Below are 16,759 nucleotides of genomic sequence, written 5' to 3'. Positions count from 1 at the left end.
AAATCTAGAGAACCGTCAAACGTATCTAGTTGAAAATGTAACTTGGTGCTTGCTTCCGCATAGAGCAGGGCTGCCCAACGTACGGCCCGCGGGCCGCATCCGGCCCGCGAGGACATTTCAAGCGGCCCGCGGCACGAATGAAGAAAAGTTATGACTTTTGGCCGGTGGAGCAATTATTTTGAATGTTTCCCTTTTTCCAATGAATTATATTTTCAAAACAAGTTTGACATATATTTTTAGGTAAATTTTCAAAGATTTTCAATCAGTTATATTGAGTTCTGTAAGAATTTCGGCCAAGGGAGGCCTCAAATTTTCACAATGAACTTTGAAATGTTTGCAAAATTTTCAGAATTCTGGCTGACATTGCACATTGCAATTTAAAAAACAAACATGTCAGCGTAACCTCAGAGTAATTCTACTCATTTTCAGAATTTCGGTTCAAAACTTCAGTTTATTGTGCGCAATGGCTTAATTTTCTCCAACAGCGGAAGGAAAAAAAATCTTGAAATTCATAGAAGATTCAATAACAATTCTTTTGTATTTTTGAGATTTTATTTATGTGGCTATAATCTCAAAATTCCGGCAAGTTCTGGGACAACACAAAAAATACGAATCTTCGTTTATGAAGACAATTTTTTACAATATCTTCACCAACTCCAAAATTATTCCAGAATTTGAACGAATTTGGATTTATAGGAATTAGCCATAGCCTTGGCAAGAAATGCTCAGAAAAGTTTCAAGAAAACGTATGGATTATAAAATATCAATTCTGGCCCGTCAACAGGTGTGGAGTGTAAAATATGGCCCGCGATCGTTAAAGGTTGGGCAGGCCTTTCCGCACAGTAAACATTGAGTTACATTTTCAACAGGATCCGTTTGACGGTTCTCTAGATTTGTGCTAGAGAAAGTTTGAGCTATGCACTAAAAATACCTTGTCCTTAAGGCGAAACTGGAAGCATTTCCTCATTTTTTTGGTTTTTGATTTTTTTATAAAATAACAAAGCAATATTTTCAAAATCGGTTTTCGTGCACATGTAGAGTATGGATCAAGGTATCTTCTGAATTTTTTTGTGGTGGAAAAAGTTTTCCATTTTTGCAGAAACCATTTTTATGTGAATTTTGATTCAAAAATGGTTTCTGCGAAAACGAAAAACATTTTCCACCAGGAAAAAAAAATCAGGAGAAACCTTGATCCATACTCTACATGTGCACGAAAACCGATTTTAAAAATATTGCTTCGTTATTTTATAAAAAAAATCAAAAACCAAAAAGTGAGGAAATGGATCCAGTTTCGCCTTAAGATGGGTTCCGGTCCCCTAGGAACATGGTGACCCGCAGTATACCCACCCATGTGGTTTTGAAGGCCAGTTCAAACAGATTCTAAGACAGCATACGGCAACAATCACCATGCGCTCTTATTGCAGCCAAAATAATGGAAGCGCATGGTAGCCCATAATTCAAGAAAAACCGACCATTTATAAGGGAAAAGTGTATCTCATACCTCAGCGGACTCAAAGTCCTCAGAGACTATCGTTTACATATTTATTGTTCTGGCGTTACACCCCTACTGGGACAAAGCCTACTTCTCAGCAGCGTAGTGCTCTTTAAACACGTCAATATTTATCACCAAGAGTTTCTTGGATAATCTGCCCATTTTTCAATCCCAAAGATACTATAGGGTGACGATAGGTATTATTGGTAGCTTTGTTCTCTTCATCATGAGAGGTTTTTGTTGACCAAATTTCCTGAAACTTGGTCATATAATTCAGCATAATTGGGAAGAATTTGAGGCCAACTCTAAGTTCAACAGCTTTTGAAAAAACCTTGACGAAGAGAACAAAACTGCCGAAAATACACAATTTCCCCTTATGTCCTGGAAAGTCGTAGAAAATACTATTAGGTAGGCTAAAATCTTGAACCGGGCCGGGATTCAAACCCTTTCCATTTGAGCAAGCTTTTGTTGAATAACAGTGGGTAAATACAATGCAGTGCACTAAGGGCAAGGATTGCAATCTAGTGGGACAAAACAACTCGATCCGCAGCGAAGCATTTCCGACACATAGTGTTTTCTACAATTTTTTTTGTCGTAATCTGGTGCATCATTTGACAAGAATGTAGTAGTTCGCAACTTATCCGCATAGGTGGCGCCACCATTTAACTCTCAAGTTTTACATTCTACTTTTCAATATTCCACAAACTTCGGTACAAAACTTATTGTTTGACATATCTGCGTCAGGAAACGTTTTGAGCTCACATGGTTTCCTGTAAAAATGTCAAATTTAGCACAAAAATCTGAGTTTTTCAATTTTATTTTATTTTTACAATAACTGAAAAACAGTAGAGTATTTAATTTAATTGATAAAATTAAACATTTAGGCGAATTTTTCTATCCCGATAATTTTGTCTATCCTCTGTATAGCCGCTGTCCTTGGCAGATGCTTTTCACACAGTTTTACTTTGCATATAATTCCTCAATGAATCACTCAAATTACTTAACCATTATGAGTTCCAGAATAAACCTTCAAAGGGGTAAAGCCTGTATCCGCAATAATCGGGACACAGAAGTACGGCTGTAGCTCTGTAATGAATCGGTAAAATTGGCCAAATAATTGACTGAGAACTCTTTGGTGTATGTTTATTATTTGTGCCAAATTTCATTAACCGTTATGTGGCCGGCAAAATCTTTGCTTTTTTTACACCGTGTATTTTAAATGGGTGCTGGGTACCCGGGTACCCTGCCGGCCACATAAGGGTTAAATTCGATCCATTACTTTTAACTGTGGATGAAAAATAAACAGACGTAGTTTTAAGCATTTTGTACAATCTTGACCAATTTCCATTCGCATAATAGATAGTTCTTTTGCGCTACAGTTCAAAGTACTGTGGAGATAATTATGAAATTTCGTTAGCAGTTATGATACTTACAGAGACACTTTCTTGCAAAATTTCATCAACTTTGATCAACTAGTTTGAAAGTTACAGGTGTTGATAAGGGGAGTGTTAGTGAAAATTTTTCGCGTTTTTCATGTGCCATGTTTGCCTATTCGTAACTTTTGAATTTCTCTGCCAATTTTCATGAAATTTTCACAGAAGGTAGTTGATTACGTGTATATTATGCCTGCAAAATTTGATGATTATTGTTATAGTACTTTCAATAGTACAATCGAAACAATAAAGGGTGCTGACTAATTGCTGTCTGAGGGGCCAAAATTACGTTCAGTCCCAATACATGTTTCGACTATAGAATTGTTGATAGTGCATCGATTTTTTTTGAAATTTTGCACATACAACAAATGTAGTTTGAGAGGTTTGTGTTTAAAATTTTAGCTATATTCTTTTTCAAATTCAAAAGTTACTGCGGTGACAAGCAAAACTAGGGGCTGTACAAAATTCAAAGGCGCACATTCTACTCTTTCATTGCTACAACAAAAAGCAATGCATCAATTCACATGAAATTTTGTAGGTGAAATGAACACATCTGAAGATGTTACAGTGGCGTTTCAGTTTTATCACAAGTCGTTTTAATCACTACTCGCCCGAATTCACGCTTTTCTATTCGATTTTATCACGATTTCCGTTTCGTTTTTATCACACTTGTTCTAAAACATTCCGAAATCAAAATAAAATCAATACTGCATTGCCCAGTCCACCAAAACTGTTAAAAAATGTGAACTACGACTCATATATATTACAGCTGAACGATTTTGAATGAAAACATTACATTTTTTCTCGTTTCACCAAATTCACGGTTTCGTTTATATCACGGTAAAATTTTTTTTGATCGTGATAAAACCGAAAAATCACTGTATTAAGCCAAATTTGAAAGATTTTCATGCGTCTATTGCAGAGTAATAGCTGTATTTCTGTGTCCCGATTCTTGAAAGAATTCTTAAAGAAATTTTTGTATGGATGTTTGAAAAAATAATTTAAAAAAAAAGACAATCACACCGTCTTCGGCCAGTGGCCACACAGACTGAACATAACTAACGTAAGACAACGGACAACACATATAAACACCCAGTGGCCCAGTGGAGAATTTTCCGTTTGACGAAAAGTTTTCCCCGACTGGAGCGGGAATCGAACCCACACTCCAAGGCTTACGAGACACCTAAACGACTGACGCGGCTAACCGCTCGGCCACGAAGCCCACAAAAATCTGGAGATTATCTTGATAAAAAAATCTTTGGAAAAAATCATGAAGAAATCTTTCAAAAAATGTCAGGCGGAATGATTACAGATAATTCTGAAAAAAATCTTGGAGGAATTACTGCAAAAAAAAACGAAAAAATGAAGTAATTCCTGAAATATTACTCACAAAAATGCCAGAAATAATCCTTGGGTAAATTTCTGATGAAACTCATAAATGTTCATGAAGAAAGTACTGAAGCAATTTAGAAGAAAATCTTAAAATAAACTTTGGAGAAACTAATTGAAATATTTTAGAGAACACCCTGCCACAACCCTTGGAGGAGTTTCAAAATAAATCTTCGAGGTAGTTATCTAAGGAATCCTTGTATACATTTCTGAAGCAAACCTAGAAAGAACTAGTAAAGAAATTCTTGGAGGCCTTCCTTAAGGCAAAACTGGATCCATTTCCTCATTTTTTACTTTTTGATTTTCTATAAAATAACGATGCAATATTTTCAAAATTGGTTTTCGTACACATGTAAAGTTTGGATTAAGGAGAACGTGCCTCTGGAGCCGACCTACTGATACCTAATGGATTAAGGTACCTCCTAATTTTTTTTCCTGGTGGAAAATGTTTTTCGTTCCTGCAGAAAGCATTTTCAAACAAAATTTCACAAAAAAAAATGGTTTCTGCAAAAAACGAAAAACATTTTCCATCAGGAAAAAAAAATCAGAAGATACCTCGATCCATACACTACATGTGTACAAGAACCTATTTTGAAAATATTGCTTCGTTTAATAAAAAAAATCTAAATCCTCATAAAAAAAGGAAATGCTTCCAGTTTCGCCTTAATCAGACTTTCAAGAAATACCCTATTGAAACCATGAATAAATTTTCAAAATACATAATCCTTTAACCCTTTGGAGCCGGATTGTTTTGCCTTCGCTACCGCTGCTTCGCTGCCCTCGAACACGTTCCTTATGCTCGGTTTTATCGGTTTATCGGGTCATATTGACCGCTCCGGCTCCGAAGGGATAAGGAATTTCTGAAGGAATTATTGGAGGAGTTCCTTAAGAAATGTTCAAAAGATTTACTTAAGAAATCTTTGATGAAATTTCTGTAATAATCTTTACGAAATCGCTGAAGGAATCTTTGGAGAAATTTTTGAAGGAGTTTTTGAAGATTCCCTGAGAAGAGTTCTTGAAGGAATCTTTGGAGCTGGAGGATTCCCTGAAGGAACCCTTAAAGAAATTAAAAATAAAAAGCTGTGGAGAAATTTTCAAAAAAGATCAATGTAAATATCCCTGAAGGTATCGTTGCAAAATTCCTGGAAGAAACATTGTCTAAATTCCTGCAGATATCCTTGAAGAAATTTTTCCTAAGAGAAACTCTTGAATGAATGTTTTGAGGAATTCCCGTAAGATTACTCAGAAAAGGAATCCCATGAGGAATCGTGATAAAAAAAATCCCGTTGGAATCCTTGAAGGAATTTCGGAATGAATCTTTGGAGGAATTTTCACATACTTAAAGAAATTACTGAAGGTTTTTAGGTGAAATTTTTGAAGAAATCCTTGGAAATAGTTCTACCGAAATTATTTGAGAAATTTTTCAGAAAGGGTATCCCTTGCGAAATTTTTGGAGAAACTTTTGTATTAATTTTTGATAAATTAAATACTTGGAGAAATATGCCAAAGAACTATTTAAACTATCCTTGAATTATTTGCTTGGAGAAATTTCAATTATTCTAGACAAAATAGTTGCAAACCTACATGAAGGAATCCTTGAAGAGATTATTATTAAAAGAGTCTATGGTGGAATTCTTCACGGATTCGTTGACCGATTGTCTTAAGAATTTCTAGGAGCAATCCATGAAGTAATTCCTGAAGGAACCCTTGGAGAAAGTCCTCAAGAAATTATTGGAGAAATTACCTTGGAGGAATTACTGGTTAAATCCTTAAGGGATTCCTAAAAGAATCTCTACAGCATTCTTTAAGGGATCCGAATATGTTTTCAACAAATTCTTGGTAAATACCTGGAGGAATCATATAAGGAATTCTTCAACGAATTTCTGGATGAATGCCCTAAAAAGTCACAAAAGAATGTCTGAAGGAATTCTGGGAGGAGTTTGTAAAACAACACCTGGAGGACTTCCTGAAAAAAAAACCATTGAGGAAAATCTTGAATCTATGGAGAAATTCCTGAAGGAATCCTTGGGAGATTCCTTGAAGAATCTTTGGAATAACTTTTTGAACAAATTCTTAGGGGCATTCCTGAAGGTATTTTCGGAAGCATTCATCAAATGAATTCTAGAGGAATCGCAGAGAAATTCTGGGGGGGGGGGTTGTGAAGCGACATTTGAGGGAATTTCTGAAAGACTCCCTGGAAGAATGCCTGATGGAATCGCTGAAGAAATCCTTCGATCATTTCCAGTAGAAATCCTCAGAGATCTTCCAGCAGCAGGACTTAGTAGACTTTGATAAGAAATTTTTGAACGACTTCATAAAAAAAAAAAATCCTGGCAAAACAACACGACTGTGGCTTCGTGGTCGTGCGGCTAGTGCATTTTGTCGCATCGTGCTGAGGAGCGTGGGTTCGATTCCCACCGCAGCTGTTAGGAAAAGTTTTCGGCTGTGCCACTGGGCGTTGCATGCTAGTCCGTTGTCTAGTGTCGTGCCTCCTTCAAAGAGCGAATAGCTCACTGGAAGCATCAAGCGTGTCCGTGTCTTCTTCTTTTCAGTGCTTGTACAAATATCTGAATCTTTGACTCGTCCTCTTATTTCAACGTTGTAATTCTGTTTCTATTGTTTTCTCTATTTTTAACATACACTAGCTGTCCCGGCAAAATTTGTCTTGCCGTCTTGTGGTGGTTTGACAACTGTTGAGATCAAAATAGCACCGCACTCTAGATTGGTGTCATTTCGATCGTGTTGATTTCCTTCCCAGCTCATGAAAAATCAGTACTTTATCAATTTTCTTACTTTTCTAGTTGATTTTCGTAACTTTTTATGCATATAAACACAGCCACCATGAATACATATCAAACCAAGCAAGAGTCATCCTGATCCGTTCAGCCGTTCCCGAGTTTTGTTGCCTCAAAGGAACTTCAAACTCATTTTTATATATATATATATATAGACTAGCTGTCCCGGCAAACGCTGTCTTGCCATCTTGTGTTGTTTTGACAACTGTTGAGCTTAAAATAACACCGCACTCTAGATTGGTCTGATTTCGATCGTGTTGATTCCTTCCCAGATATAGATAGATATAGATATAGATATTCACATGTACATATCCATTGTAATATTGCTAGATAGAGTCATATATTTCCTATTTGGAGACTAGGGCAATTCGGGAACCAAACTGTGCCAGCATTTCTGAAACCTTTATCTCATTAACCCTCGAGCGATCGCGCTGTTGTATTTTGTACAACACGTTGAAAAAATCTCGCTTTTTGTACTCAGCATTAGCGTGGTGCCGACGCAGGTAGTCAAACGCGCGAGTTACGAAAGGTTAACCAAGAACCACGCGGACTCATGAAGATATGTTAGATTTCATGGTCTTCAGCAGCCGATCAAAAGCTTCAACAATTCCTTTCCCCTTGGTTAGTTGGTTGGGTACTCAAAAAATAATGGTTTACTGGAGTAGCAACTATAGGTGGTCATTCAAGATCTGAAATACGCCAGCATTGCGATATTGTTGGCTGTGTTTGATAACCACTTACAACTAAACGCATTAGATAGGGTGATGTCTTCTCAATGTTCACTGAATACAATGCAATTACACGGCTTTTCTCAACCGTCTCGCAACATAATCAAGTCAAAAGGGCAGTTACGACGCTATGCTATCATTACTATGTATGTAGTTGCCCGGGACCTCATTCAAACGTTACTCAACAGCGATCCAAACTGATGTATGTGCGAATTTCATCAAATCACCTGTCAGACAAATTGGTCAAAGCCAGTACCAAAACACGAAAAATAAACGAAAATGACAAAGAAACATAAAAAAACTTACACAATCAAACTGTTGAGCTGATGAACGCTTGATAATGATGCCAGCCAGCTCACCCGCATCAGCAGCGCACGAGACAAGCCCACATTCATCCCATCCGACCAACTTGTTCAATCGAGCCAAACAGCCAGCGACCTCCACCGTCTTCTTCTTTATCTAGCCTAGCCAAAAAAAATACGAAAGAAAACTCTGTAAAACATGATGTGAGGAGAATGTTTGCATTTTTGTATCTTTTTTCTTTGTTTTCAACCCATACCTGATGCCAGGCCTCCGGTAAATACCTTGGCGTAAATCACGTGGAGCCACCACATGAAGAGAGAAAAAAATAAAAATGAAAATTGAAAACAAAACCAAAACCGACCGCAGCACTTTCACTCGTCCGGCAAAAAAAAAAATGCATCACCTTCGAATTGATTTCCAATAACATACCGCGCTAAGAAGGCATCACCCTCTGCAGTGCTTTCAGGGGTGTGGGTTTAAATTTTTGCGTTATGCTATTTCCCCCACTATATTGTTTGATGTTGACGTTCCGTTTCACTTTCATTCGACAGAGCATCAGAGAGAGATAATTTGATAAGTGAATTATGGATTCTTCACCTGCGCGGGTGGATTGTTTGGTGGGCATTCGTATTCAATTGAGTAATCGGAATCAACTTATGTCACGAAATTGTAGAAGTGTTTTATTATCTGTCCACTGATTTAGCTCAAACATTAAAATGTTCAAATATATTGCTAATCCCAAGTAACAATCAGCATGCCTTGAAGGTTTATTCATGTTTTATCCTGGTTTTGTACGAGCATGTGAAAAAGCTAGTTGTTCTAAATTAGTTTTATATGGTAGGTTTTTACTTTGAACCTTTGGCGTTCCATAAAACTATCATATAACTTCTGCTATAAACATCTTCAGTTAAAGACTTGCAAGTAGACATGAATTGGTTTTGTCACTTATTATATACCATTTCAATAAAACTTGCTTTTGCGGTTGTTGTCGGAGAGACTTTTTTTGTAAACAAATACACAAAACTGTGAGGCAATGCATAAAACCAACAAAAGATTTCGTGGCCGTAACATAAACCAAAAAATGCTGTGATAAAACCGCTCAGGAGAGTTAGCCCTATTGGAGGAATCATCAGGAACACAGAGTTTTATCAGAAAAATATGTCGCCTGGCCGGGATAATTTATGTAAATACAGAAAAATCATTACTCAATTTTATGATTTCACGTACAGCTTAAGATCAAATTAAACCATACAACACGTTTCCGTCATTTTATTTTGTCAGAAAAATTACATAATGTCTTATAAACTTCGCTGTGTTGAAAAAAACTTTTTTGCACCCAATTCCACCGAGTAAATTAAATGCATTTAACTTCCAAATTATGCATAGTTTGTGTGGCGCACTTAGTTTTTGTCATTACCACAGTCACATTCACCACAAATTTTCCGTGGCATGTCTCCTGACACGTATTAAATAGGAAAACAAATCTGAATTCCATATCTGCATCTTTCCAATTGATACCTGGATAAACAACCAAGCATAATTTATTCTGACGATCGAACATTGAGAGTGAAAAATAATCAAAACAATTATTTGACAAGTCAGAAGATGGTTTTATTTAGAAGGTTGGTAAAACTATGATACAACCCGAAATCCTAAGCCGGTTTGCATACGAAGTCCTGTAGACCCTAATAAGACTGGGCCAACTAGTAAGAACGTGGGCTTATTGAGGCATACAAGAACTCGAGAGCATTTTCAAGTCGGAATTAATGGTTTTATGTTTAAGATTTTTGAATCGCTAAAAAACTTTGATAAAATTAAAACTGTTACTTGGGATGTTCAATTTAACATTTTAAAAAGAGTTTTTCAATGTGAATTATAAAGTTTTTCCTGGAAATTTATTTCTAATGAACAAGTTGTAAAAAAAATGACGGTGAGTGCTTGTCCTTCAAAACCATCTACGAAGATTAACATTGAACAACCAAGCGCCTCCATGAGATTAGTCGCAGTATAAAAAATGAGTTTGAATTCTCTTTGGATCAATAAAACTCACGAACGGATGAACCGATAAGCATGATTTTTGTACGATGGCTTCACAGGTCTATGTGTAAAGTATTTATTATCGTACCCATGCCAATGAATATTATTCATAGGGACACTGATGGAGTAGACATATTAACCCTAAAAGGGATACCTGGGGTCCATTGGACCCCAGGCGCCTTTCAGAGCTCGTCTTTGATGGAACACACTCAGCGAGGTGACGAAACTGAGGCCATGAAGGTATCCCTTTTAGGGTTAATGACATATTAACATACTCCTGAACGTATCATGATCATAATTATTGGCCAACAGAGAAATCTTCTTCGGCTTTTGACAGATGAATCAAGTGTTTTATTATCAATAATGAGCACTGAATCAAATTTCCAAAATGGCGCAACAATAATGATAATATCGCAACGTGCATTAGTTGCGACAATCTACCCAGGGCGACATAAGTTTGTCCCAACTTGAACAGAATATGATAAACATCGTACACTATCAGTTTATTTTCAAGCCTTGCATTGTGATTTTCGATCGGGAGCTTCGAGTCAGAGAAAAATGCAACGCTGTTGAAGATCTATCATCCAACAGTTTTGATTTTGGGTTTACAATAAACGATTATTCACGTGTTGAAAAGTACGTAACAAATTCAGCTTCCGTTTTGTATACAACAAAAATGTTCAAGATCAAGTCATTATCTGTTACCAGTTGGGATAAAGAGTAATCGGCACGCCTTCTTTGTAGCTGGTTTTGCGCCACTTTTGTCCCACAATTCTCTTCCCTGGGCATAAGTATCCAAATGGAGACGCTTGGTCGTTGATGTCTTGATACCCATGTTTTTTATCACATTCGTTTAACAAACCAACTACACTGGTACCTCTTTTTATGCACATGGCTGGGACTGCATAAATTAAAAATGTGCATAAATTAAAAAAGGCATAAAAAGAGGGAAATTTATGCATAAATTAAGTTTGGGCTTTAATTAGAAAATCTAGTTTGCGAGAACAGATCTTGCTCCTGGGCAGATGAGGTGGGGCTAAGGGGGTTTCCAGAATGTTCCCAGAGAGCCCAAAATGGGGGTTCCAAGGGGCTTCAGGGGCGTTTTAAGAGGTTGTTTCGGGGGGTTTGAGGAGCCTTACAAGGGTGTTCTGTCAAGATTTTTTGGTGTTTTCATGGGATTACGGAGAATTCTGGGGTATTTCAATAGTATTAAGTGGGTTTCAGGGGCGTTCCAAGGGGCTTTAGGGGCAATTCCAGGGATCTCAGGAGACTTTGAAGGGTGCATGAGGTTTGAGGGGCGATTTAAGGTATTTCAGAGGCTGCTCTGAAACTTCCTGAAATGCCTCAAAAATCCCCCTCAAACCCCCCGGCGACCCCATGTAACGCACCTGAGAGGCTCCGAACCCCACGAAAACTCCTCGTAACGCTTAAGTAACGCCTCTGCATCCCGCCGAAAATGCTCTGAAACGTCTTGAAATGCCTCCGAAATCCCCCTTAAACCCCCTCGGACCCCATGTAACGCACATGAGAGGCTCCGAACACCCTGAAAACTCCTCCGTAACGCTTCCGTAACGCCTCCAAATCACGCCGAAAATGGTCTGAAACATTTTGAAATGCCTCCAAAATCCCCCTTAGACCCCCTCGGACCCCATGTAACGCACCTGAGAAGTTCTGAACACCACGATAACTCCTCGTAACGCATAAGTAACGCCTCTGCATCCCGCCGAAAATGCTCTGAAACGTCTTGAAATGCCTCCAAATCCCCTTAAACCCCCTCCGACCCCATGTAACGCACCTGAGAGGCTCCGAACCCCACGAAAACTCCTCATAACGCTTAAGTAAAGCCTCTGCATCCCGCCGAAAATGCTCTGAAACGTCTTGAAATGCCTCCAATATCCCCCTTAAACCCCCTCGGACCCCATGTAACGCACATGAGAGGCTCCGAACACCCTGAAAACTCCTCCGTAACGCTTCCGTAACGCCTCCAAATCACGCCGAAAATGGTCTGAAACATTTTAAAATGCCTCCAAAATCCCCCTTAAACCCCCTCCGACCCCATGTAACGCACCTGAGATGCTCCGAACACCCCGAAAACTCCTCTGTAACGCATAAGTAACGCCTCTGCATCCCGCCGAAAATGCTCTGAAACGTCTTAAAATGCCTCCAAAATTCCCCTTAAACCCCGTCGGACCCCATGTAACGCACCTGAGAGGCTCCGAACACCCCGAAAACTCCTCCGTAACGCTTCCGTAACGCCTCTGAATCACGCCAAAAATTATCTGGAACATCTTGAAATGTCTAAAAAAAATCCTCCTAAACCAAAACCCCTAAAAACGCCTTCATAACGGCTTTGAAACCAGCCTAAAATGCTCTGAGCCTCCCGAAATCACTCCAAAATACCCTTAAGACCCACTCGGAGCCCATGTAACGCACATGAGACCTTCGGACACACCCAAAAACGAACCTGTAACCTTCCTTTGCTCTCATCTGTACACACCCCCCGGTCGCCGTTGCAATAGTTCCTGGCATTATTAAATATTCTTATGCACAATATTGGTTCTGAGCAGCTCTCCCTCTTTTTATGCAGGGCATAAAAAAAGGTGCATACATTAAAAGTGCATAAAAAAAACATGCATAAAAAGAGGTTTTAGTGTATTAGAACCGCTAAAACGATAAAAACGTATTTATTTGAAAATGTTTCCACCGTCGCAAGCAAATATTGTTTAGTTAGATGAATTAGATAAAAGTTCCTGAAATAAGACCGTTTATAATTGAAAACTAAAAATGTATTCATACTAGCACTTTCAACTGCGTTCCTCAAAGCAATCTAAACTATAAATTGGACAGATCATGCCCGAAAACAATCAATAAAGGTCTAATGAAAAGATTTTATTCAGATGCATACAAGTTGAGTATAGTATAGTATAGAACGATTTATACAGTTAAAGAAAATCGTGGAAAGGACGATTTTTGAAATTTCAGCCGGCATCTGGTTCATCTCTAATGATGAATGACAACGTATTGATAATTACGCGCCTCCTTCTCCTTCTATTGCTGTATTTGAAGGTATTTGAATACAATCCAAAGCTGAAAATTCTAGTGGGCATTCATGAATGAGGAAATCTGCCCTCATACCAGAGATGCATCTTTGTATCAGACACCCAAGGGATGATTCCATGGGCTTTGTGGAATTGAAAGATCGACTCACTAAAACCTCATTCTTTCTCTACCTCTTGTTCACGGTACGTCCGTTAGGGATGATTTCAAGAGGAAGTCGTACATGAGCACTGTCTTTGATAAGCGTTCCACCAGCTACCGTCTTAAGTTACCCGCTCTGAATCCTGGTTCAGATATAGTCTCCCCGTTGGACTTAAACTATTGAAGGAGGAGGGGACCAACAGCTGTTGGTCAGCCCGCAATTTTCTCTGTAGCACGATCCGGGAGACTGTGGAAGCTACAAAGCCTGCTCCTATCGCCAAAGGCGGGGAAACTACCCAGAGATTTGTTGGCACATAGTCTAATAAGCTACACTCGACACGGTGGGGAAGGTACTCGAGAGAATCATTCTCAACAGACTGTTGAGGCACACCGAGGGTTTAGATGTAGATGGTCTCACAAGTAACCAATTCGGCTTCCGGAAGGGCAGGTCGACGGAGACGCTAACTTGTCGATCGCCAAGATAGCTGTCCAGCGTAAGAGGAGGGGGACTTGTTACTGTGCAATAGTGACCCTGGATATAAGGAACACGTCCAAAAGTGCCATTTGGTTGTCTTGTCTATAGCTGATGCGGTCTTGCGTCTTGAGATACCCGGATACAAAAGGTTCTCGGAAGCTACAGGGGATGGCCAAAATGTTTGGGATAGGCAACTTTTTTTCTCTCACAAAAAAGTTCAACAAGCTATAACTTTTCATAGAGCGCATCAAAAAATCTCAAATTTTGACTGCTTGTCAACCTATTATGTGTGCATCATTGGTACAAATTTGGGCTCGATTGATTAATATTTCGCAAAGTTAGAACCGTTCGCGTAAAACACTATTTTTCAGACAACTCATTTTTGAGGTGTCATATCTCGGAAACCAGTGAATTGAATTAAAATTTGAACGTACACTAACAATATGTAAATGCTTTACAAAATATTAAAACATAGATACTTTTTAAACGTTGAAAAAAGTTATCATGGATTGACACTTTTTGGATTTTTCTCGAAAAAATATGATTTTTTTACATCAATGTCAATAAATTTTAGTGTTGATATCCAAAGATTTTCCACTTCTGTTCTCAAATAATCTCTAATTAGATATATTAAAGCCTATTTAGATTGAAGGAAGAACACATTTAGTAATTTTTGTGTGGTATTGTAAATTTGACTTATTTTCCTCTATATGGGTAAAAATTCCAATCCGGTATAACTTAATTCGCCGTGAGAAAATATTACATTTTATAACGTCGTATTGAGTATCAATATATTATTGATAAACGTTAAAAAATTCATTCAATTCGGTTCACTGGTTTCCGAGATATGACAGTTCAAAAATTAGTTGTCTAAATAATAGTGTTTTACCCGAACGGTTCTAACTTCGCGAAAAATTAATCAATCGAGCCCAAATTTGTACCAATGATGCACATATAATAGGTTGACAAACAGTCAAAATTAGAGATTTTTTGATGCACTCTATGAAAAGTTACAGCATGTTGAAATTTTTTGTGGGAGAAAAAAAAGTTGCCTATCCCAAACATTTTGACCATCCCCTGTACATCCAAAATCGAATACTAATATACGACACAGAGGTGTTTTTGATGAGGTTCAAAGGTATAAACTCTATTCGTTAGACATACGAATTAAAATACTCATTTATTTGCTTATAGACTTTACATAGATTTAGCAAAAACTATTAATTACTCAGGTTAATTGTTCATTCACTAAAAAAATCTATGTACCTAAATGAAGAATAAATTGTCGCAAAAAGTATGTAGTCTTGAAGGCGATGAAGTCGACCTATCATAAGTCTTCCATTAATTTTGCAATCGTTGGCCTGAATTCTCCCTACTGACCTGCCTGAGAGCATAGACCTCCTCATACGATCTTGAGATGTGGGCAGCGGTCGTACTTAAGTTCGAGCTTGGCGTTCAATTTACATTTAGGTACAACTCATGTGTGCTTCATAGTGCACTGTGCGCGTTGATCATGCTAACGAGGAAGAAATGGTACTTGATGATCAACGAGACATAAGTGTAGAATTAGCATTTAAATTAAAATACACGTTAATATAAACAAAAAAAATCAACGACACATTAAGAAAGTCCGATTTCCGGGTTAATTTTTTAAGTATTTATTACATTAGCAGCGATTAGTGAGCTGCAGTTAAAGGAACGCAACTCGATGAAATACTCATTACCTTGAGAAAAAAAACCCTAATTAATCCACCTAGCGGTGATGGTGCCTTTCTCGTGCTTTAAAATATCCTTTCAACAAAACTCAAGCGACGTGTTGATGACATTGACATAAATACAAAATGAAAACTACTCGCTAAATCCACTCAATATGGATACATTTTATATTACACGGAGAAAAATAATTAGTAAACACAACCATTTTTTAGTTCAATTCAACCGGAATTTAAGTTTGAATATGGCACAAATAAAATAATAGTTTGATTTTACTGCCCGCGTTAGTTGAAACAAACTATGATTTCAGTTAACTATTTTGAAGGACTTCCAGTTAAATTCAACTAACCTTAGTTTGGTTTTACTATTTTGTTAGTTGATTCATTTTGACAGCTCTCGATCCAAACTGAAGTATTTGTTGTTTTAACAAACAGGTTCAGTTTGAATCTACCAAAGCTTAGTTTGAATGGAACCAAAAACGCCGGTTATCTTAAACGACACATTTGTTGAACTATATGACCCATCCTTCTCTTTCTTTTGAAGAGAAAAAAAACAACAATAAAATCGTATGTCTATTTATTTAAATATATATAAGCTTGACACAAAACAAACCTGAATCAAGTCTTAAATACAAATTACACTTTCCGCCATATCCAGCAGATTATGTTGCATTCATCCAATCCGAAATATCGAAAGCGCTCGCGTGGTGTCTTTTGCTTACCCCATGGAGGTTTCGAAATGGAGCATCTCTGCCAGAATAGACTGGATAACCGGCCACAGTAAACGAATCTCCTAACATCTCACCGGTGGCCCCTTGCTTCGTCCAAATTTCTGCCAGGATCTGTTTTTTGTTTCTTCATTTGCGGGAAGGCTCGTGGGTAGGTTGGCAGCATCTAGCCTGCTCCTTAGTGACATCTCTCTTATCATACCCTTCATTGTAAAATTTGCTAACAGAAGTGAAAAAACGAGTAAAACTTCGACATTTATTCACATTCGCCAAAAGGAATGGTTGGAAACTTACTTGCCAGCTCTTGCTAGATAATATTGTCTTGGTTCACCTATAGATATATCAGCTGAGAAAATAAGCAAACGTCTTGAATTTTTGTTGAAGCTGAAAACAGTAGTCACTTGAGCACAAAACACAAAACTTCTGAGCTATCTTTTTGTCTTCTCGAGTGAAAATGAATCAGAGTAAA

The 16,759-nt window shown here is 37.9% G+C and overlaps 1 protein-coding gene across 11 annotated transcripts in view; it reads left to right on the top strand.

The window, feature by feature from the left end:
• LOC109406135 (tyrosine-protein phosphatase 10D) overlaps window positions 1-16,759 on the top strand; it is a 131,216-nt gene that overhangs the window by 81,657 nt on the left and 32,800 nt on the right. The gene's annotated exons all lie outside the window — the stretch shown is intronic.

Source organism: Aedes albopictus, chromosome 3, assembly GCF_035046485.1.
Source record: "Aedes albopictus strain Foshan chromosome 3, AalbF5, whole genome shotgun sequence".
Lineage (NCBI taxonomy): Eukaryota > Metazoa > Arthropoda > Insecta > Diptera > Culicidae > Aedes > Aedes albopictus.
This window is presented reverse-complemented; position numbering and strand designations above follow the sequence as displayed.